This window comes from Odontesthes bonariensis, chromosome 23 (assembly GCF_027942865.1).
Source record: "Odontesthes bonariensis isolate fOdoBon6 chromosome 23, fOdoBon6.hap1, whole genome shotgun sequence".
NCBI classification, from domain to species: Eukaryota; Metazoa; Chordata; class Actinopteri; order Atheriniformes; family Atherinopsidae; genus Odontesthes; species Odontesthes bonariensis.
Genome location: NC_134528.1, coordinates 25752456 through 25778536, shown reverse-complemented (window position 1 = coordinate 25778536; position 26081 = coordinate 25752456).

The following is a 26081-nucleotide window of genomic DNA, read 5'->3' as shown; positions in this document are numbered from 1 at the left end:
GCATAAACCTCTTTAAATGACCTTGTTTGAGGAAGAAAAACAGGAATAGCCTTACTTTTGCGAGATAAGGCCAAATTGGTATTTTTGCTATAAAATGAAATCCTTCAGTCAAAACAAGTTCAAACTCATTTGTCCTTCATATATATACATTCTAAGTAGGTTCCATGCATAAACCTCTTTAAATGACCTTGTTTGAGGAAGAAAAACAGGAATAGCCTTACTTTTGCGAGATAAGGCCAAATTGGTATTTTTGCTATAAAATGAATTCCTTCAGTCAAAACAAGTTCAAACTCCTTTGTCCTTCATATATATCAATTCTAAGTAGGTTCCATGCATAAACCTCTTTAAATGACCTTGTTTGAGAAAGAAAAACAGGAATAGCCTTACTTTTGCGAGATAAGGCCAAATTGGTATTTTTGCTATAAAATGAAATCCTTCAGTCAAAACAAGTTCAAACGCCTTTGTCCTTCATATATATAGATTCTAAGTAGGTTCCATGTATAAACCTCTTTAAATTACCTTGTTTGGGGAAGAAAAACAGGAATAGCCTTACTTTTGCGAGATAAGGCCAAAATGGTATTTTTGCTATAAAATGAATTCCTTCAGTCAAAACAAGTTCAAACTCCTTTGTCCTTCATATATATCAATTCTAAGTAGGTTCCATGCATAAACATCTTTAAATGACCTTGTATGTGAAAGAAACACAGGAATAGCCTTCTTTTGCGGAGTTAAGACGAAATTCGGATTTTTGCTTATAAACACCGATTCCTTCAGTCAAAACAAGTTCAAACTCCTTTGTCCTTCATATATATACATTCTAAGTAGGTTCCATGCATAAACCTCTTTAAATTACCTTGTTTGGGGAAGAAAAACAGGAATAGCCTTACTTTTGCGAGATAAGGCCAAATTGGTATTTTTGCTATAAAATTAAATCCTTCAGTCAAAACAAGTTCAAACTCCTTTGACCTTCATATATATACATTCTAAGTAGGTTCCATGCATAAACCTCTTTAAATGACCTTGTTTGAGGAAGAAAAACAGGAATAGCCTTACTTTTGCGAGATAAGGCCAAATTGGTATTTTTGCTATAAAATGAAATCCTTCAGTCAAAACAAGTTCAAACTCCTTTGTCATTCATATATATCAATTCTAAGTAGGTTCCATGCATAAACATCTTTAAATGACCTTGTATGTGAAAGAAACACAGGAATAGCCTTCTTTTGCGGAGTTAAGACGAAATTCGGATTTTTGCTTATAAACACCGATTCCTTCAGTCAAAACAAGTTCAAACTCCTTTGTCCTTCATATATATACATTCTAAGTAGGTTCCATGCATAAACCTCTTTAAATGACCTTGTTTGAGGAAGAAAAACTGGAATAGCCTTACTTTTGCAAGATAAGGCCAAATTGGTATTTTTGCTATAAAATGAATTCCTTCAGTCAAAAAAGTTCAAACTCATTTGTCCTTCATATATATAGATTCTAAGTAGGTTCCATGTATAAAACCTCTTTAAATTACCTTGTTTGGGGAAGAAAAACAGGAATAGCCTTACTTTTGCGAGATAAGGCCAAAATGGTATTTTTGCTATAAAATGAATTCCTTCAGTCAAAACAAGTTCAAACTCCTTTGTCCTTCATATATATCAATTCTAAGTAGGTTCCATGCATAAACATCTTTAAATGACCTTGTATGTGAAAGAAACACAGGAATAGCCTTCTTTTGCGGAGTTAAGACGAAATTCGGATTTTTGCTTATAAACACCGATTCCTTCAGTCAAAACAAGTTCAAACTCCTTTGTCCTTCATATATATACATTCTAAGTAGGTTCCATGCATAAACCTCTTTAAATTACCTTGTTTGGGGAAGAAAAACAGGAATAGCCTTACTTTTGCGAGATAAGGCCAAATTGGTATTTTTGCTATAAAATTAAATCCTTCAGTCAAAACAAGTTCAAACTCATTTGTCCTTCATATATATACATTATAAGTAGGTTCCATGCATAATCCTCTTTAAATGACTTTGTTTGGGGAAGAAAAACAGGAATAGCCTTACTTTTGCGAGATGAGGCCAAATTGGTATTTTTGCTATAAAATGAAATCCTTCAGTCAAAACAAGTTCAAACTCCTTTGTCCTTCATATATATACATTCTAAGTAGGTTCCATGCATGAACTTCTTTAAGTGACCTTGTTTGAGGAAGAAAAACAGGAATAGCCTTACTTTTGCGAGATAAGGCCAAATTGGTATTTTTGCTATAAAATGAAATCCTTCAGTCAAAACAAGTTCAAACTCCTTTGTCCTTCATACATATCAATTCTAAGTAGGTTCCATGCATAAACATCTTTAAATGACCTTGTATGTGAAAGAAACACAGGAATAGCCTTCTTTTGCGGAGTTAAGACGAAATTCGGATTTTTGCTTATAAACACCGATTCCTTCAGTCAAAACAAGTTCAAACTCCTTTGACCTTCATATATATACATTCTAAGTAGGTTCCATGCATGAACTTCTTTAAGTGACCTTGTTTGAGGAAGAAAAACAGGAATAGCCTTACTTTTGCGAGATAAGGCCAAATTGGTATTTTTGCTATAAAATGAAATCCTTCAGTCAAAACAAGTTCAAACTCCTTCGTCCTTCATATATATACATTCTAAGTAGGTTCCATGCATGAACCTCTTTAAATGACCTTGTTTGAGGAAGAAAAACAGGAATAGCCTTACTTTTGCGAGATAAGGCCAATTTGGTATTTTTGCTTTAAAATGAAATCCTTCAGTCAAAACAAGTTCAAACTCATTTGTCCTTCATATATATACATTCTAAGAAGGTTCCATGCATAAACCTCTTTAAATGACCTTGTTTGAGGAAGAAAAACAGGAATAGCCTTACTTTTGCGAGATAAGGCCAAATTGGTATTTTTGCTATAAAATGAATTCCTTCAGTCAAAACAAGTTCAAACTCCTTTGTCCTTCATATATATCAATTCTAAGTAGGTTCCATGCATAAACCTCTTTAAATGACCTTGTTTGAGAAAGAAAAACAGGAATAGCCTTACTTTTGCGAGATAAGGCCAAATTGGTATTTTTGCTATAAAATGAAATCCTTCAGTCAAAACAAGTTCAAACTCCTTTGTCCTTCATATATATCAATTCTAAGTAGGTTCCATGCATAAACATCTTTAAATGACCTTGTATGTGAAAGAAACACTGGAATAGCCTTCTTTTGCGGAGTTAAGACGAAATTCGGATTTTTGCTTATAAACACCGATTCCTTCAGTCAAAACAAGTTCAAACTCCTTTGACCTTCATATATATACATTCTAAGTAGGTTCCATGCATAAACCTCTTTAAATGACCTTGTTTGAGGAAGAAAAACAGGAATAGCCTTACTTTTGCGAGATAAGGCCAATTTGGTATTTTTGCTTTAAAATGAAATCCTTCAGTCAAAACAAGTTCAAACTCATTTGTCCTTCATATATATACATTCTAAGTAGGTTCCATGCATAAACCTCTTTAAATGACCTTGTTTGAGGAAGAAAAACAGGAATAGCCTTACTTTTGCGAGATAAGGCCAAATTGGTATTTTTGCTATAAAATGAAATCCTTCAGTCAAAACAAGTTCAAACTCCTTTGTCATTCATATATATCAATTCTAAGTAGGTTCCATGCATAAACATCTTTAAATGACCTTGTATGTGAAAGAAACACAGGAATAGCGTTCTTTTGCGGAGTTAAGACGAAATTCGGATTTTTGCTTATAAACACCGATTCCTTCAGTCAAAACAAGTTCAAACTCCTTTGTCCTTCATATATATACATTCTAAGTAGGTTCCATGCATAAACCTCTTTAAATGACCTTGTTTGAGGAAGAAAAACAGGAATAGCCTTACTTTTGCGAGATAAGGCCAAATTGGTATTTTTGCTATAAAATGAATTCCTTCAGTCAAAACAAGTTCAAACTCCTTTGTCCTTCATATATATCAATTCTAAGTAGGTTCCATGCATAAACATCTTTAAATGACCTTGTATGTGAAAGAAACACAGGAATAGCCTTCTTTTGCGGAGTTAAGACGAAATTCGGATTTTTGCTTATAAACACCGATTCCTTCAGTCAAAACAAGTTCAAACTCCTTTGTCCTTCATATATATACATTCTAAGTAGGTTCCATGCATAAACCTCTTTAAATTACCTTGTTTGGGGAAGAAAAACAGGAATAGCCTTACTTTTGCGAGATAAGGCCAAATTGGTATTTTTGCTATAAAATTAAATCCTTCAGTCAAAACAAGTTCAAACTCATTTGTCCTTCATATATATACATTATAAGTAGGTTCCATGCATAAACCTCTTTAAATGACCTTGTTTGAGGAAGAAAAACAGGAATAGCCTTACTTTTGCGAGATAAGGCCAAATTGGTATTTTTGCTATAAAATGAATTCCTTCAGTCAAAACAAGTTCAAACTCCTTTGTCCTTCATATATATCAATTCTAAGTAGGTTCCATGCATAAACCTCTTTAAATGACCTTGTTTGAGAAAGAAAAACAGGAATAGCCTTACTTTTGCGAGATAAGGCCAAATTGGTATTTTTGCTATAAAATGAAATCCTTCAGTCAAAACAAGTTCAAACTCCTTTGTCCTTCATATATATCAATTCTAAGTAGGTTCCATGCATAAACATCTTTAAATGACCTTGTATGTGAAAGAAACACTGGAATAGCCTTCTTTTGCGGAGTTAAGACGAAATTCGGATTTTTGTTTATAAACACCGATTCCTTCAGTCAAAACAAGTTCAAACTCCTTTGACCTTCATGTATATACATTCTAAGTAGGTTCCATGCATAAACCTCTTTAAATGACCTTGTTTGAGGAAGAAAAACAGGAATAGCCTTACTTTTGCGAGATAAGGCCAATTTGGTATTTTTGCTTTAAAATGAAATCCTTCAGTCAAAACAAGTTCAAACTCATTTGTCCTTCATATATATACATTCTAAGTAGGTTCCATGCATAAACCTCTTTAAATGACCTTGTTTGAGGAAGAAAAACAGGAATAGCCTTACTTTTGCGAGATAAGGCCAAATTGGTATTTTTGCTATAAAATTAATTCCTTCAGTCAAAACAAGTTCAAACTCCTTTGTCCTTCATATATATCAATTCTAAGTAGGTTCCATGCATAAACCTCTATAAATGACCTTGTTTGAGAAAGAAAAACAGGAATAGCCTTACTTTTGCGAGATAAGGCCAAATTGGTATTTTTGCTATAAAATGAAATCCTTCAGTCAAAACAAGTTCAAACTCCTTTGTCCTTCATATATATCAATTCTAAGTAGGTTCCATGCATAAACATCTTTAAATGACCTTGTATGTGAAAGAAACACTGGAATAGCCTTCTTTTGCGGAGTTAAGACGAAATTCGGATTTTTGCTTATAAACACCGATTCCTTCAGTCAAAACAAGTTCAAACTCCTTTGTCCTTCATATATATACATTCTAAGTAGGTTCCATGCATAAACCTCTTTAAATGACCTTGTTTGAGGAAGAAAAACAGGAATAGCCTTACTTTTGCGAGATAAGGCCAAATTGGTATTTTTGCTATAAAATGAAATCCTTCAGTCAAAACAAGTTCAAACTCCTTTGTCATTCATATATATCAATTCTAAGTAGTTTCCATGCATAAACATCTTTAAATGACCTTGTATGTGAAAGAAACACAGGAATAGCCTTCTTTTGCGGAGTTAAGACGAAATTCGGATTTTTGCTTATAAACACCGATTCCTTCAGTCAAAACAAGTTCAAACTCCTTTGTCCTTCATATATATACATTCTAAGTAGGTTCCATGCATAAACCTCTTTAAATTACCTTATTTGGGGAAGAAAAACAGGAATAGCCTTACTTTTGCGAGATAAGGCCAAATTGGTATTTTTGCTATAAAATTAAATCCTTCAGTCAAAACAAGTTCAAACTCATTTGTCCTTCATATATATACATTATAAGTAGGTTCCATGCATAATCCTCTTTAAATGACCTTGTTTGGGGAAGAAAAACAGGAATAGCCTTACTTTTGCGAGATAAGGCCAAATTGGTATTTTTGCTATAAAATGAAATCCTTCAGTCAAAACAAGTTCAAACTCCTTTGTCCTTCATATATATACATTCTAAGTAGGTTCCATGCATGAACTTCTTTAAGTGACCTTGTTTGAGGAAGAAAAACAGGAATAGCCTTACTTTTGCGAGATAAGGCCAAATTGGTATTTTTGCTATAAAATGAAATCCTTCAGTCAAAACAAGTTCAAACTCCTTTGTCCTTCATACATATCAATTCTAAGTAGGTTCCATGCATAAACATCTTTAAATGACCTTGTATGTGAAAGAAACACAGGAATAGCCTTCTTTTGCGGAGTTAAGATGAATTTCGGATTTTTGCTTATAAACACCAATTCCTTCAGTCAAAACAAGTTCAAACTCCTTTGTCCTTCATATATATCCATTCTAAGTAGGTTCCATGCATAAACCTCTTTAAATGACATTGTTTGAGAAAGAAAAACAGGAATAGCCTTACTTTTGCGAGATAAGGCCAAATTGGTATTTTTGCTATAAAATGAAATCCTTCAGTCAAAACAAGTTCAAACTCCTTTGTCCTTCATATATATCAATTCTAAGTAGGTTCCATGCATAAACCTCTTTAAATGACCTTGTATGCGATAGAAACACAGGAATAGCCTTCTTTTGCTGAATTAAGACGATATTCGGATTTTTGCTTATAAACACCAATTCCTTCAGTCAAAACAAGTTCAAACTCCTTTGTCCTTCATATATATCAATTCTAAGTAGGTTCCATGCATAAACCTCTTTAAATGACCTTGTATGCGAAAGAAACACAGGAATAGCCTTCTTTTGCGGAGTTAAGACGAAATTCGGATTTTTGCTTATAAACACCGATTCCTTCAGTCAAAACAAGTTCAAACTCCTTCGTCCTTCATATATATCAATTCTAAGTAGGTTCCATGTATAAACCTCTTTAAATGACCTTGTTTGAGAAAGAAAAACAGGAATAGCCTTACTTTTGCGAGATAAGGCCAAATTGGTATTTTTGCTATAAAATGAAATCCTTCAGTCAAAACAAGTTCAAACTCATTTGTCCTTCATATATATACATTCTAAGTAGGTTCCATGCATAAACCTCTTTAAATGACCTTGTTTGAGGAAGAAAAACAGGAATAGCCTTACTTTTGCGAGATAAGGCCAAATTGGTATTTTTGCTATAAAATGAATTCCTTCAGTCAAAACAAGTTCAAACTCCTTTGTCCTTCATAGATATCAATTCTAAGTAGGTTCCATGCATAAACCTCTTTAAATTACCTTGTTTGGGGAAGAAAAACAGGAATAGCCTTACTTTTGCGAGATAAGGCCAAAATGGTATTTTTGCTATAAAATGAATTCCTTCAGTCAAAACAAGTTCAAACTCATTTGTCCTTCATATATATACATTCTAAGTAGGTTCCATGCATAAACCTCTTTAAATGACCTTGTTTGAGGAAGAAAAACAGGAATAGCCTTACTTTTGCGAGATAAGGCCAAATTGGTATTTTTGCTATAAAATGAATTCCTTCAGTCAAAACAAGTTCAAACTCCTTTGTCCTTCATATATATCAATTCTAAGTAGGTTCTATGCATAAACCTCTTTAAATGACCTTGTATGCGAAAGAATCACAGGAATAGCCTTCTTTTGCGGAGTTAAGACGAAATTCGGATTTTTGCTTATAAAAATCAATTCCTTCAGTCAAAACAAGTTCAAACTCCTTTGTCCTTCATATATATCAATTCTAAGTAGGTTCCATGCATAAACCTCTTTAAATGACCTTGTTTGAGAAAGAAAAACAGGAATAGCCTTACTTTTGCGAGATAAGGCCAAATTGGTATTTTTGCTATAAAATGAAATCCTTCAGTCAAAACAAGTTCAAACTCCTTTGTCCTTCATATATATCAATTCTAAGTAGGTTCCATGCATAAACATCTTTAAACGACCTTGTATGTGAAAGAAACACTGGAATAGCCTTCTTTTGCGGAGTTAAGACGAAATTCGGATTTTTGCTTATAAGCACAGATTCCTTCAGTAAAAACAAGTTCAAACTCCTTTGTCCTTCATATATATACATTCTAAGTAGGTTCCATGCATAAACCTCTTTAAATGACCTTGTTTGAGGAAGAAAAACAGGAATAGCCTTACTTTTGCGAGATAAGGCCAAATTGGTATTTTTGCTATAAAATGAAATCCTTCAGTCAAAACAAGTTCAAACTCCTTTGTCCTTCATATATATCAATTCTAAGTAGGTTCCATGCATAAACCTCTTTAAATGACCTTGTATGCGATAGAAACACAGGAATAGCCTTCTTTTGCTGAATTAAGACGATATTCGGATTTTTGCTTATAAACACCAATTCCTTCAGTCAAAACAAGTTCAAACTCCTTTGTCCTTCATATATATCAATTCTAAGTAGGTTCCATGCATAAACCTCTTTAAATGACCTTGTATGCGAAAGAAACACAGGAATAGCCTTCTTTTGCGGAGTTAAGACGAAATTCGGATTTTTGCTTATAAACACCGATTCCTTCAGTCAAAACAAGTTCAAACTCCTTCGTCCTTCATATATATCAATTCTAAGTAGGTTCCATGTATAAACCTCTTTAAATGACCTTGTTTGAGAAAGAAAAACAGGAATAGCCTTACTTTTGCGAGATAAGGCCAAATTGGTATTTTTGCTATAAAATGAAATCCTTCAGTCAAAACAAGTTCAAACTCATTTGTCCTTCATATATATACATTCTAAGTAGGTTCCATGCATAAACCTCTTTAAATGACCTTGTTTGAGGAAGAAAAACAGGAATAGCCTTACTTTTGCGAGATAAGGCCAAATTGGTATTTTTGCTATAAAATGAATTCCTTCAGTCAAAACAAGTTCAAACTCCTTTGTCCTTCATAGATATCAATTCTAAGTAGGTTCCATGCATAAACCTCTTTAAATTACCTTGTTTGGGGAAGAAAAACAGGAATAGCCTTAATTTTGCGAGATAAGGCCAAAATGGTATTTTTGCTATAAAATGAATTCCTTCAGTCAAAACAAGTTCAAACTCATTTGTCCTTCATATATATACATTCTAAGTAGGTTCCATGCATAAACCTCTTTAAATGACCTTGTTTGAGGAAGAAAAACAGGAATAGCCTTACTTTTGCGAGATAAGGCCAAATTGGTATTTTTGCTATAAAATGAATTCCTTCAGTCAAAACAAGTTCAAACTCCTTTGTCCTTCATATATATCAATTCTAAGTAGGTTCCATGCATAAACCTCTTTAAATGACCTTGTATGCGAAAGAATCACAGGAATAGCCTTCTTTTGCGGAGTTAAGACGAAATTCGGATTTTTGCTTATAAAAATCAATTCCTTCAGTCAAAACAAGTTCAAACTCCTTTGTCCTTCATATATATCAATTCTAAGTAGGTTCCATGCATAAACATCTTTAAATGACCTTGTATGTGAAAGAAACACTGGAATAGCCTTCTTTTGCGGAGTTAAGACGAAATGCGGATTTTTGCTTATAAGCACAGATTCCTTCAGTAAAAACAAGTTCAAACTCCTTTGTCCTTCATATATATACATTCTAAGTAGGTTCCATGCATAAACCTCTTTAAATGACCTTGTTTGAGGAAGAAAAACAGGAATAGCCTTACTTTTGCGAGATAAGGCCAAATTGGTATTTTTGCTATAAAATGAATTCCTTCAGTCAAAACAAGTTCAAACGCCTTTGTCCTTCATATATATAGATTCTAAGTAGGTTCCATGTATAAAACCTCTTTAAATTACCTTGTTTGGGGAAGAAAAACAGGAATAGCCTTACTTTTGCGAGATAAGGCCAAAATGGTATTTTTGCTATAAAATGAATTCCTTCAGTCAAAACAAGTTCAAACTCCTTTGTCCTTCATATATATCAATTCTAAGTAGGTTCCATGCATAAACATCTTTAAATGACCTTGTATGTGAAAGAAACACAGGAATAGCCTTCTTTTGCGGAGTTAAGACGAAATTCGGATTTTTGCTTATAAACACCGATTCCTTCAGTCAAAACAAGTTCAAACTCCTTTGTCCTTCATATATATACATTCTAAGTAGGTTCCATGCATAAACCTCTTTAAATGACCTTGTTTGAGGAAGAAAAACAGGAATAGCCTTACTTTTGCGAGATAAGGCCAAATTGGTATTTTTGCTATAAAATGAAATCCTTCAGTCAAAACAAGTTCAAACTCCTTTGTCCTTCATATATATCAATTCTAAGTAGGTTCCATGCATAAACATCTTTAAATGACCTTGTATGTGAAAGAAACACAGGAATAGCCTTCTTTTGCGGAATTAAGACGAAATTCGGATTTTTGCTTATAAACACCGATTCCTTCAGTCAAAACAAGTTCAAACTCCTTTGTCCTTCATATATATACATTCTAAGTAGGTTCCATGCATAAACCTCTTTAAATTACCTTGTTTGGGGAAGAAAAACAGGAATAGCCTTACTTTTGCGAGATAAGGCCAAATTGGTATTTTTGCTATAAAATTAAATCCTTCTGTCAAAACAAGTTCAAACTCATTTGTCCTTCATATATATACATTATAAGTAGGTTCCATGCATAATCCTCTTTAAATGACCTTGTTTGGGGAAAAAAAACAGGAATAGCCTTACTTTTGCGAGATAAGGCCAAATTGGTATTTTTGCTATAAAACGAAATCCTTCAGTCAAAACAAGTTCAAACTCATTTGTCCTTCATATATATACATTCTAAGTAGGTTCCATGCATGAACCTCTTTAAGTGACCTTGTTTGAGGAAGAAAAACAGGAATAGCCTTACTTTTGCGAGATAAGGCCAAATTGGTATTTTTGCTATAAAATGAATTCCTTCAGTCAAAACAAGTTCAAACTCCTTTGTCCTTCATATATATCAATTCTAAGTAGGTTCCATGCATAAACCTCTTTAAATGACCTTGTTTGAGAAAGAAAAACAGGAATAGCCTTACTTTTGCGAGATAAGGCCAAATTGGTATTTTTGCTATAAAATGAAATCCTTCAGTCAAAACAAGTTCAAACTCCTTTGTCCTTCATATATATCAATTCTAAGTAGGTTCCATGCATAAACATCTTTAAATGACCTTGTATGTGAAAGAAACACTGGAATAGCCTTCTTTTGCGGAGTTAAGACGAAATTCGGATTTTTGCTTATAAACACCGATTCCTTCAGTCAAAACAAGTTCAAACTCCTTTGACCTTCATATATATACATTCTAAGTAGGTTCCATGCATAAACCTCTTTAAATGACCTTGTTTGAGGAAGAAAAACAGGAATAGCCTTACTTTTGCGAGATAAGGCCAAATTGGTATTTTTGCTATAAAATGAAATCCTTCAGTCAAAACAAGTTCAAACTCCTTTGTCCTTCATATATATACATTCTAAGTAGGTTCCATGCATGAACTTCTTTAAGTGACCTTGTTTGAGGAAGAAAAACAGGAATAGCCTTACTTTTGCGAGATAAGGCCAAATTGGTATTTTTGCTATAAAATGAAATCCTTCAGTCAAAACAAGTTCAAACTCCTTTGTCCTTCATACATATCAATTCTAAGTAGGTTCCATGCATAAACATCTTTAAATGACCTTGTATGTGAAAGAAACACAGGAATAGCCTTCTTTTGCGGAGTTAAGACGAAATTCGGATTTTTGCTTATAAACACCGATTCCTTCAGTCAAAACAAGTTCAAACTCCTTTGACCTTCATATATATACATTCTAAGTAGGTTCCATGCATAAACCTCTTTAAATGACCTTGTTTGAGGAAGAAAAACAGGAATAGCCTTACTTTTGCGAGATAAGGCCAATTTTGTATTTTTGCTTTAAAATGAAATCCTTCAGTCAAAACAAGTTCAAACTCATTTGTCCTTCATATATATACATTCTAAGTAGGTTCCATGCATAAACCTCTTTAAATGACCTTGTTTGAGGAAGAAAAACAGGAATAGCCTTACTTTTGCGAGATAAGGCCAAATTGGTATTTTTGCTATAAAATGAATTCCTTCAGTCAAAACAAGTTCAAACTCCTTTGTCCTTCATATATATCAATTCTAAGTAGGTTCCATCCATAAACCTCTTTAAATGACCTTGTTTGAGAAAGAAAAACAGGAATAGCCTTACTTTTGCGAGATAAGGCCAAATTGGTATTTTTGCTATAAAATGAAATCCTTCAGTCAAAACAAGTTCAAACTCCTTTGTCCTTCATATATATCAATTCTAAGTAGGTTCCATGCATAAACCTCTTTAAATGACCTTGTATGCGAAAGAAACACAGGAATAGCCTTCTTTTGCGGAGTTAAGATGAATTTCGGATTTTTAATTATAAACACCAATTCCTTCAGTCAAAACAAGTTCAAACTCCTTTGTCCTTCATATATATCCATTCTAAGTAGGTTCCATGCATAAACCTCTTTAAATGACATTGTTTGAGAAAGAAAAACAGGAATAGCCTTACTTTTGCGAGATAAGGCCAAATTGGTATTTTTGCTATAAAATGAAATCCTTCAGTCAAAACAAGTTCAAACTCCTTTGTCCTTCATATATATCAATTCTAAGTAGGTTCCATGCATAAACCTCTTTAAATGACCTTGTATGCGATAGAAACACAGGAATAGCCTTCTTTTGCTGAATTAAGACGATATTCGGATTTTTGCTTATAAACACCAATTCCTTCAGTCAAAACAAGTTCAAACTCCTTTGTCCTTCATATATATCAATTCTAAGTAGGTTCCATGCATAAACCTCTTTAAATGACCTTGTTAGAGAAAGAAAAACAGGAATAGCCTTACTTTTGCGAGATAAGGCCAAATTGGTATTTTTGCTATAAAATGAAATCCTTCAGTCAAAACAAGTTCAAACTCCTTTGTCCTTCATATATATCAATTCTAAGTAGGTTCCATGCATAAACATCTTTAAATGACCTTGTATGTGAAAGAAACACTGGAATAGCCTTCTTTTGCGGAGTTAAGACGAAATTCGGATTTTTGCTTATAAGAACAGATTCCTTCAGTAAAAACAAGTTCAAACTCCTTTGTCCTTCATATATATACATTCTAAGTAGGTTCCATGCACAAACCTCTTTAAATGACCTTGTTTGAGGAAGAAAAACAGGAATAGCCTTACTTTTGCGAGATAAGGCCAAATTGGTATTTTTGCTATAAAATGAATTCCTTCAGTCAAAACAAGTTCAAACGCCGTTGTCCTTCATATATATAGATTCTAAGTAGGTTCCATGTATAAAACCTCTTTAAATTACCTTGTTTGGGGAAGAAAAACAGGAATAGCCTTACTTTTGCGAGATAAGGCCAAAATGGTATTTTTGCTATAAAATGAATTCCTTCAGTCAAAACAAGTTCAAACTCCTTTGTCCTTCATATATATCAATTCTAAGTAGGTTCCATGCATAAACATCTTTAAATGACCTTGTATGTGAAAGAAACGGTAACGCTTTCTTTTACAGTCCCCTAATTATCCAGTATTTACCCAGTAAATACATGGTAACACAAAAATGTTACTAGGTAATTACCTATAGTAATAAGAAGGTAAGTACAATGAAACTATGGTATATTTACCTGGTAAGTATATGATAAATTATAGTGTATTATTGGGTTATAAGATGGTAATAAGCAGGTAGCTATGGTCCCCTAATTACTAGCTATTTACCCAGTAAATATATGGCACCAAAAATGTGTTACTAGGTATTAACCACTTTAATAAGAAGGTAAGTGCAATGAAACCATGGCCAAAATACTGGGAATTTACCCAGTAAATTATAAAGCGTTATTGGTAATAACTACTGGTAAATACAGTGAATCTACGGCTGAAATACTAGGTATTTATCTGTAAATTATATTGTATTATTGGGAAATTACCACTGTAATGAGAAGGTAAGTACAGAGAAAGCATGGCTGAAATGCCAGGTATTTATTAAGTAAATATATAGTTAATTGTATTGTGTTATTGTGTAATTACCACTGAAATTGTAAGGTAAATAAAAATAAATTATGGATGTATTTCCCTGTTATATGTATGTTAAATTAAAATCCTTCCCTTTGCCAATGAATAAACACAAACTTGTACCATGTAGGTTCAGATATATTACTCTGTAATACATGATAATTTACTCGGTAAGTAAACTAAAACTGTACTGTAAAAGAAAGCCGTGTTTGTTTCCATGTAATAACCATGTTCTTACATATATAATTTGTAATAGATAACTCATCTCACTGGCAAATAAACACAAACTTGTACCATGTAGGTTCAGATATATTACTATGTAATACATGATAATTTACTCGGTAAGTAAACTAAAACTGTACTGTAAAAGAAAGCCGCGTTTGTTTCCATGTAATAACCATGTTCTTACATGTATAATTTGTAATAGATAACTCACCTCACTGGCAAATAAACACAAACTTGTACCATGTAGGTTCAGATATATTACTATGTAATACATGATAATTTACTCGGTAAGTAAACTAAAACTGTACTGTAAAAGAAAGCTGTGTTTGTTTCCATGTAATAACCATGTTCTTACATGTATAATTTGTAATATATAATAGATAACTGACTAGTCAATAAACAGAAACTCCTACCATGTAGGCTCTGATACATTACTATGTCAATTATAATTTAGGTTAGTAAACTGAAACTGGATGCAAAGGTAAGGAAAGTTTAATTGTAGGGTAGAACCAGAATAAGAAAACTCCCACCATATTTCAAACAACAGAGCTACTCAACAAACGTTTGGCACAGAACAACTGTATTATTGCAGTGGTGCGGCTGCTCGCTCACTTCTAAAATCCATATTTAACAGGAAAAGAAAAAAAACGTTGAAATATTATGTACATTTGATAAAGCGTTGTTACACTTTGTAACATGCTCTGATGTCTTTAAATAAGCGTCCAAGAATGCCCTCCTTGTGCTCTTTTCCAAGCCAGTGATTCCACTCGATGAACCTTAAATTCATCTTTAGGCCTGCCTCTGACAAGTTGCCCCGGTATCGGTAGATGTCCTCTTTGCAACTCCGCCATGCCCGTTCAATGTGCTGTGTATGAGCACCTGTCCCAGGGTGGACAAAATATCTTCTGTGATTCACCTGATAGTGAACGTAACCTTGATTTGACAATCTATTGTAGGCCGACCAACAATCACTTATCACTTCACTACCCGGTCTAATATATCTTTGTATTATTGGCAGTAATCGCCTCCTTGACCGATTTTTGACAAATTTCAGGATGGGACGTCGGCCGGACCCCTTCACCTCCAGCATGCCAAAGACCCATGAGCGTCTTTGCCAGGTGTGTCCACGTCGTCCACGTCCGTACTGAAAAATAAGCATGTCATATGTAAAGTTAGTGACTTAACTCTAGATATGCACTATAACTTTTTTTAAACCGGTACCCAATAACTTCCTGCTTCCAAAGGTAGATACCAGTGACTGATAATAGATATTTATTATACCATGGTAATTCAGGTGTAATCTGCTATTCAAAGCATAAATTACAATTTTGTTAAAATGATCAGTGCCTTTCTTTTGTGTCTGAATTTGCTCTCATCAATTGCAACAAAAGCTCTCCTTCCTCCAATGCGCATTCCCCGTCTTCTCTCCAGTCGCCTGACAGCTTTAGTGCAGATTTCTCGTAAGAGTGTTGTCACACCGGTCAGTGACTTGCTGCTCCCACATACTCCATCCTCTATCATATCAATTTGTCTCTTCCGCAAACCCTGTGAAAAACTAAGACAAAAACTCTAAGTGTATTAGCAACTGATCAGCCTGATTGTGATCACAAAACAATAATGAAGACTCTAATTACATGCTACAAGCTAATCTGGTTTTAATAAGTCAGCAATAATAGGCAGCATTTGTGTAAAGTGTAACCAAAACACACTGAGAGACAGATATAGGTGAAGGACCCCAACCTGTGCATGATTGTCATCCAACTTGGTAATGGAATGTGTGACCGAGAGAATATGGAGCCCTCTCTGATGGACCTTGTGATGCCCCTGCCCTTATGGGTTGTCTTTCTACAGGTCCTGTAACAAATGGCACAGAGATATATTTGCATTAATTTAATGTGTATTTAGTGTGGTTTTAAGGTACATACATCAATAACAAATAACATTGCAAAGCATGTTTAACTTGTTCCTCACATTAACATTGGGCACAGTTGTCATATTGAGTCCTTGGTTGGATATCCATTGATTACAGCACATCTCAAGTATGTGAGTGGTAGTCACCACCCTAGCCAAGAGGTTGTACAGACAAAATATGCTCAAATACCATTCTACATGTAAGTAATTACCCTCAGTAGCCTACTAACACTGAGTATATAACAAAAACACAGACTGATCTAGATATCAATAATCCCAGTTATGAGCTGGTTGGTATTTCAATATTTTGAATGACAAAATGCTTATTTTAATTTAAAAAGTGATCAATTTTAAGACATTCTAAAGATACAGGAATGTAATGGTACACTGAGTGTGTGTTGCAATGAGACATGGAGCTTACCACCTATATCCATCTTTTGTTGTGTCAGTTCTTTTAAATTTCATTCTGCTGTTGCAGGCAGGACATCGTTTTTTTCTTGCCAACAGCCTCTTCTTCTGGAGCCATCTTATCAAGTTTTTGCCGCCATGTGCTGTCTTCTGTAGACATTTTATTATCAACGTCATTTTACTGAAAAAAAAATTAAAACATAACGGGTGTAACATTAAATGCATTTATAATATAATACTTGAAAAAATACTGTGAAAAAACATGATTATAAATTTTTATAATTAAATAGGGCCCACTCCGCTGATTGCGTTGCCTTTACAATAATGACTTAAAAATGTATCAACTTAATCTTTACCAGATTCGAAACTCGCGATGGACATTGACGCAACCTTCTCCTCTTCTTGTGCCTTCACCTCGTGGTGATTTTACCGGGCTTTTCACTTGGTCTCTGAATCAAGTCAACGCATTGACTGCAACAACGGAAATACTTCACAATAAGAGCATTGCTTGTGAAAAAAACTAAGACTAAGCACCAATCTTCCATCAGTCACTTTCATAAAGTAACGTTTATTGAACATTTATATTATATATATTCACATGTAATTGGTACTGTAACGCGTACATTGTTATACAGAAATGTATTTTACTTACATTTGGTTGGAGATCTCTGTGTCAACCGGAAGTTGGATCCGACTTATGGTGCTCGCGCAAAATTGATACGAAAGTAGACCGGAGACTTCTGAGAGGGAAAACAACACACAGCTGAAGTTAGCTACAGTTAACAGGTAAGTTATTATCGATTTGCAGACTCCCGTTTTGAAGCCTTGAGCTTTGCAATGTGGTCACCGGCAAACAGTTTTTTTCGGAACCAGAAGCAAACACATTTGCACAGTGACAGCTAGCTAACGTTAGCTAGCTAAAGTTAGCGACACAAAGCAGCCAAAGCAGGCTGTTAACACGTTTTAACTTAAATACGGTAAGTTAGTTTTGTTGCAGCTTGGTTAGCTGCATGTACTCAAATAGGCTACGGGTGAAGTTTAACAATTGATCTGTGACTTGGCTTTGACCTAATGTATTGTTTAATTTTATTATCATATTTTATACTTCTAATGTCCAGAGTCATGCCACGCGGAGTTAGAAGAACAAGGAGTAATAAAAATCCAGTCGATGATGAGTTGGTACAGTCTACTGATGAAGGTAAGTTAATGTTAGCAACTGGGTGGTCCTTAAATTAGTTCCCTCATAGTTGTTAACTCTTATTACAAATTTCTGTGTATGCCATATTTATTAAATTTTAAATATATGAATCAATCAATCAAATAATCTTCCCAAATTAAGTTCATCATTAAAATTCTTGTCATAATTTTCAGGATTTAAACCGTTAAAATGCCAGTTGCAACAAACATACTCATGCTAGAGAAGTTTGGAGTGTGTGTCCACCCTAAAGCAGTTTGATCTCATTGTAAATGTCTCTGTTTTGTCTCTATTTTGGCTGTATGGCGCACGCACACACACCCAATGAACACATATACCCTTTTTCTTAGTAGCCGTTAGGGTTAGACGTCATCCTCACACATCATAATGAACCCAACATCCAGGAAAATGGTCGAGAGCATATCAAGTATCAAAAATGACAACAAAAAAAAATGAAAGAGTGCATGATTTTGGCATTTTGGGCGTTCGTTTGTTCAAGAGTGGTGAATAAATTTAAATCTTACCCTGTGTCTGTAATAGAGCTGCAATAATTATAACTTAACATAATCACAGTTAAGTTTTTTTTTTAATCAAAATGGGTCAGCTCTACAACATTCCATACCACCAGAAAGGCAGTCTTGGATTTGAGTGTTCTGAAAATGACACCCCACTCTTCTTTCTGCCAGCCCATAGGATTTTATGTTGTTATATGTTGTTGTATGTTATTAGTAATTGAAATAGAACAGGCTATAACTGACCACTACATTTGAAATATATTTCTGTTTGTATCTTTTTAGTTGTTGAGATTCAAACCCCGGCTCCAACCATGGATAAATTCCGGCAGGAATTCAAATTAGTAAAGGAGGAGAACCGGCTCCTAAAAGAAGAGATCCGGCTTCTAAAAGAGGAGCGGGATTTCCTTAGAGAAAACTGACCCAACCCCAAAAGGTGTCTGTAGGCTTAATAAGTGGCCTTCTATTTTGCATATATTGATTTCAAATCCCCACATCATGGAAATGCATGAAGTATATTACAATAAGTGTTTTTTCATGTGCAAAATAAATAAAATCTCTATCAAAAAATAATTTTAGGAATTGTATTTCTTTTATTGTCAGGGCCACGCAAAAGAAAGGCAAAGGATTTCTCAGACTCTTCGTCTTCTGACACATCATCTGAGTCGGACTCCTCTTCTGAACAGGAGAAGCGGAAGGGGAAGAAGAACAAGACCAAGAAGAAGTCTAAAACATTTGGAAAAAGAGGTAATTTCCATCATTTGGAAAAAAAATGGCCTACAGTTATGTGCATATAGTTTACATTTATATATAATGTATATACCGCCTTGATCACACCATGATAATCAACAAATAAATTGTGCTGTTTGTTTCTCTCCTTATTTAATATAGGGAGAGATGGAATTTAAGCTATATGTATAACTGTACTAGACCTTACATAGTCTGTGGAACTTTGTCATCTTTACATCACAGCAGTTTCTCACAATTCCATTCTAGTCTCAGTGTAGCACCTTCATGTGCTGACTGATTTTAGTAGGCATGTATAACCTACACACATAATCTAGTATTTCATATATATTTACCATACATAAACCTATATTTAGGGCTGGGCCGGTTATGATATGTACATCAGTACATATTGATTCATACACTATTGTGAAGGGTAGTGCTGACACTAGTTGGCTCTGGTTTATAAGTGTCTAACTCTAGAATGCCCTGTTATGTACAATCAGGCTTATCAATTTATTTGTGTAATGCTGATATAAAGTTCATCTGTATTTTCATTTTATGATCTGTCTTGATAGTTCAGAGTCCAGAGGAGGTTGTCCACAGATACCGGGCTGTCCTGAAAGTGTTTAGGCGCACCAGGAGCCTCAATCTCAGCTGCAAATCTCTGGATGTGGACAGAAATACAATTGCATTGTCTGCTGTCATTGCAGATATCATGATTGCCTCAGAGGGTGAGGACTTTGGACCACTGCCGGTGTTCACAGAAGGAGACACTGTTGCCAGCTTTGCAAAAACCTGCATGAACTTCATAGACACTAACAAACGTCTTGAGGAAAAAATTAAGAGAATGAAAAAGGAATCTGAGCTGCTTCCCATAAAATATAAATTTAGGAAGTGAGCGGCCACACATCTCTTGTATGCCACAATGTTGTATACTGTTGTTTACACTTCCAATATGTGCCATATTGTTGTTTGCACTGATTTGTTAAAGTGATGTTATGGTGTTAATGTTTAACCTCAGATTAGTAGGGTCAAAATTACCACGGCAGTCAGTCTTAATGCACTTTGAGTTTTTATTATTGTTATTATTTTTAAGTTCCAGAATTAAACTTTCCTTACCTTTGCATCCAGTTTCAGTTTACTAACCTAAATTATAATTGACATAGTAATGTATCAGAGCCTACATGGTACAAGTTTCTGTTTATTGACTAGTCAGTTATCTATTATATATTACAAATTATACATGTAAGAACATGGTTATTACATGGAAACAAACACAGCTTTCTTTTACAGTACAGTTTTAGTTTACTTACCGAGTAAATTATCATGTATTACATAGTAATATAACTGAACCTACATGGTACAAGTTTGTGTTTATTTGCCAGTGAGGTGAGTTATCTATTACAAATTATATATGTAAGAACATGGTTATTACATGGAAACAAACACGGCTTTCTTTTACAGTACAGTTTTAGTTTACTTACCGAGTAAATTATCATGTATTACATAGTAATATAACTGAACCTACATGGTACAAGTTTGTGTTTATTTGCCAGTGAGGTGAGTTATCTATTACAAATTATATATGTAAGAACATGGTTATTACATGGAAACAAACACGGCTTTCTTTTACAGTACAGTTTTAGTTTACTTACCGAGTAAATTATCATGTATTACATAGTAATATATCTGAACCTACATGGTACAAGTTTGTGTTTATTCATTGGCAAAGGGAAGGATTTTAATTTAACATACATATAACAGGGAAATACATCCATAATTTATTTTTATTTACCTTACAATTTCAGTGGTAATTACACAATAACACAATACAATTAACTATATATTTACTTAATAAATACCTGGCATTTCAGCCATGCTTTCTCTGTACTTACTTCTCATTACAGTGGTAATTTCCCAAAAATACAATATAATTTACAGATAAATACCTAGTATTTCAGCCGTAGATTCACTGTATTTACCCACTTATTACCAGTAGTTATTACCAATAACGCTTTATAATTTACTGGGTAAATTCCCAGTATTTTGGCCATGGTTTCATTGCACTTACCTTCTTATTACAGTAGTTAATACCTAGTAACACATTTTTGGTACCATATATTTACTGGGTAAATAGCTAGTAATTAGGGGACCATAGCTACCTGCTTATTACCATCTTATAACCCAATAATACACTATAATTTATCATATACTTACCAGGTAAATACACCATAGTTTCATTGTACTTACCTTCTTATTACCATAGGTAATTACCTAGTAACACTTTTGTGTTACCATGTATTTACTGGGTAAATACTAGGTAATTAGGGGACTGTAAAAGAAAGCGTTACCAAAGAAACACAGGAATAGCCTTCTTTTGCGGAGTTAAGACGAAATTCGGATTTTTGCTTATAAACACCGATTCCTTCAGTCAAAACAAGTTCAAACTCCTTTGTCCTTCATATATATACATTCTAAGTAGGTTCCATGCATAAACATCTTTAAATGACCTTGTTTGAGGAAGAAAAACAGGAATAGCCTTACTTTTGCGAGATAAGGCCAAATTGGTATTTTTGCTATAAAATGAATTCCTTAGGTCATAACAAGTTCAAACTCCTTTGTCCTTCATATATATCAATTCTAAGTAGGTTCCATGCATAAACATCTTTAAATGACCTTGTTTGAGGAAGAAAAACAGGAATAGCCTTACTTTTGCAAGATAAGGCCAAATTGGTATTTTTGCTATAAAATGAATTCCTTCAGTCAAAACAAGTGCAAACTCCTTTGTCCTTCATATATATAAATTCTAAGTAGGTTCCATGCATAAACCTTTTTAAATGACCTTGTTTGAGGAAGAAAAACAGGAAAAGCCTTACTTTTGCGAGATAAGGCCAAATTGGTATTTTTGCTATAAAATGAAATCCTTCTGTCAAAACAAGTTCAAACTCCTTTGTCCTTCATATATATCAATTCTAAGTAGGTTCCATGCATAAACCTCTTTAAATGACCTTGTATGCGAAAGAAACACAGGAATAGCCTTCTTTTGCGGAGTTAAGATGAAATTCGGATTTTTGCTTATAAACACCAATTCCTTCAGTCAAAACAAGTTCAAACTCCTTTGTCCTTCATATATATCAATTCTAAGTAGGTTCCATGCATAAACCTCTTTAAATGACCTTGTTTGAGGAAGAAAAACAGGAATAGCCTTACTTTTGCGAGATAAGGCCAAATTGGTATTTTTGCTATAAAATGAATTCCTTCAGTCAAAACAAGTTCAAACTCCTTTGTCCTTCATATATATCAATTCTAAGTAGGTTCCATGCATAAACCTCTTTAAATGACCTTGTATGCGATAAAAACACAGGAATAGCCTTCTTTTGCTGAATTAAGACGATATTCGGATTTTTGCTTATAAACACCAATTCCTTCAGTCAAAACAAGTTCAAACTCCTTTGTCCTTCATATGTATCAATTCTAAGTAGGTTCCATGCATAAACATCTTTAAATGACCTTGTATGCGAAAGAAACACAGGAATAGCCTTCTTTTGCGGAGTTAAGACGAAATTCGGATTTTTGCTTATAAACACCGATTCCTTCAGTCAAAACAAGTTCAAACTCCTTCGTCCTTCATATATATACATTCTAAGTAGGTTCCATGTATAAACCTCTTTAAATGACCTTGTTTGAGAAAGAAAAACAGGAATAGCCTTACTTTTGCGAGATAAGGCCAAATTGGTATTTTTGCTATAAAATTAAATCCTTCAGTCAAAACAAGTTCAAACTCCTTTGTCCTTCATATATATATATTCTAAGTAGGTTCCATGCATAAACCTCTTTAAATGACCTTGTTTGAGGAAGAAAAACAGGAATAGCCTTACTTTTGCGAGTTAAGGCCAAATTGGTATTTTTGCTATAAAATGAAATCCTTCAGTCAAAACAAGTTCAAACTCATTTGTCCTTCATATATATACATTCTAAGTAGGTTCCATGCATAAACCTCTTTAAATGACCTTGTTTGAGGAAGAAAAACAGGAATAGCCTTACTTTTGCGAGATAAGGCCAAATTGGTATTTTTGCTATAAAATGAATTCCTTCAGTCAAAACAAGTTCAAACTCCTTTGTCCTTCATAGATATCAATTCTAAGTAGGTTCCATGCATAAACCTCTTTAAATTACCTTGTTTGGGGAAGAAAAACAGGAATAGCCTTACTTTTGCGAGATAAGGCCAAAATGGTATTTTTGCTATAAAATGAATTCCTTCAGTCAAAACAAGTTCAAACTCATTTGTCCTTCATATATATACATTCTAAGTAGGTTCCATGCATAAACCTCTTTAAATGACCTTGTTTGAGGAAGAAAAACAGGAATAGCCTTACTTTTGCGAGATAAGGCCAAATTGGTATTTTTGCTATAAAATGAATTCCTTCAGTCAAAACAAGTTCAAACTCCTTTGTCCTTCATATATATCAATTCTAAGTAGGTTCTATGCATAAACCTCTTTAAATGACCTTGTATGCGAAAGAATCACAGGAATAGCCTTCTTTTGCGGAGTTAAGACGAAATTCGGATTTTTGCTTATAAAAATCAATTCCTTCAGTCAAAACAAGTTCAAACTCCTTTGTCCTTCATATATATACATTCTAAGTAGGTTCCATGCATAAACCTCTTTAAATGACCTTGTTTGAGGAAGAAAAACAGGAATAGCCTTACTTTTGCGAGATAAGGCCAAATTGGTATTTTTGCTATAAAATGAATTCCTTCAGTCAAAACAAGTTCAAACGCCTTTGTCCTTCATATATATAGATTCTAAGTAGGTTCCATGTATAAAACCTCTTTAAATTACCTTGTTTGGGGAAGAAAAACAGGAATAGCCTTACTTTTGCGAGATAAGGCCAAAATGGTATTTTTGCTATAAAATGAATTCCTTCAGTCAAAACAAGTTCAAACTCCTTTGTCCTTCATATATATCAATTCTAAGTAGGTTCCATGCATAAACATCTTTAAATGACCTTGTATGTGAAAGAAACACAGGAATAGCCTTCTTTTGCGGAGTTAAGACGAAATTCGGATTTTTGCTTATAAACACCGATTCCTTCAGTCAAAACAAGTTCAAACTCCTTTGTCCTTCATATATATACATTCTAAGTAGGTTCCATGCATAAACATCTTTAAATGACCTTGTTTGAGGAAGAAAAACAGGAATAGCCTTACTTTTGCGAGATAAGGCCAAATTGGTATTTTTGCTATAAAATGAATTCCTTAGGTCAAAACAAGTTCAAACTCCTTTGTCCTTCATATATATCAATTCTAAGTAGGTTCCATGCATAAACATCTTTAAATGACCTTGTTTGAGGAAGAAAAACAGGAATAGCCTTACTTTTGCAAGATAAGGCCAAATTGGTATTTTTGCTATAAAATGAATTCCTTCAGTCAAAACAAGTGCAAACTCCTTTGTCCTTCATATATATAAATTCTAAGTAGGTTCCATGCATAAACCTTTTTAAATGACCTTGTTTGAGGAAGAAAAACAGGAAAAGCCTTACTTTTGCGAGATAAGGCCAAATTGGTATTTTTGCTATAAAATGAAATCCTTCAGTCAAAACAAGTTCAAACTCCTTTGTCCTTCATCTATATCAATTCTAAGTAGGTTTCATGCATAAACCTCTTTTAATTACTTTGTTTGGGGAAGAAAAACAGGAATAGCCTTACTTTTGCGAGATAAGGCCAAATTGGTATTTTTGCTATAAAATGAAATCCTTCAGTCAAAACAAGTTCAAACTCCTTTGTCCTTCATATATATAAATTCTAAGTAGGTTCCATGCACAAGCCTCTTTAAATGACCTTGTATGCGAAAGAAACACAGGAATAGCCTTCTTTTGCGGAGTTAAGACGAAATTCGGATTTTTTCTTATAAACACCAATTCTTTCAGTCAAAACAAGTTCAAACTCCTTTGTCCTTCATATATATCCATTCTAAGTAGGTTCCATGTATAAACCTCTTTAAATGACCTTGTTTGAGAAAGAAAAACAGGAATAGCCTTACTTTTGCGAGATAAGGCCAAATTGGTATTTTTGCTATAAAATTAAATCCTTCAGTCAAAACAAGTTCAAACTCCTTTGTCCTTCATATATATATATTCTAAGTAGGTTCCATGCATAAACCTCTTTAAATGACCTTGTTTGAGGAAGAAAAACAGGAATAGCCTTACTTTTGCGAGATAAGGCCAAATTGGTATTTTTGCTATAAAATGAAATCCTTCAGTCAAAACAAGTTCAAACTCATTTGTCCTTCATATATATACATTCTAAGTAGGTTCCATGCATAAACCTCTTTAAATGACCTTGTTTGAGGAAGAAAAACAGGAATAGCCTTACTTTTGCGAGATAAGGCCAAATTGGTATTTTTGCTATAAAATGAATTCCTTCAGTCAAAACAAGTTCAAACTCCTTTGTCCTTCATATATATCAATACTAAGTAGGTTCCATGCATAAACCTCTTTAAATTACCTTGTTTGGGGAAGAAAAACAGGAATAGCCTTACTTTTGCGAGATAAGGCCAAAATGGTATTTTTGCTATAAAATGAATTCCTTCAGTCAAAACAAGTTCAAACTCATTTGTCCTTCATATATATACATTCTAAGTAGGTTCCATGCATAAACCTCTTTAAATGACCTTGTTTGAGGAAGAAAAACAGGAATAGCCTTACTTTTGCGAGATAAGGCCAAATTGGTATTTTTGCTATAAAATGAATTCCTTCAGTCAAAACAAGTTCAAACTCCTTTGTCCTTCATATATATCAATTCTAAGTAGGTTCTATGCATAAACCTCTTTAAATGACCTTGTATGCGAAAGAATCACAGGAATAGCCTTCTTTTGCGGAGTTAAGACGAAATTCGGATTTTTGATTATAAACACCAATTCCTTCAGTCAAAACAAGTTCAAACTCCTTTGTCCTTCATATATATCAATTCTAAGTAGGTTCCATGCATAAACCTCTTTAAATGACCTTGTTTGAGAAAGAAAAACAGGAATAGCCTTACTTTT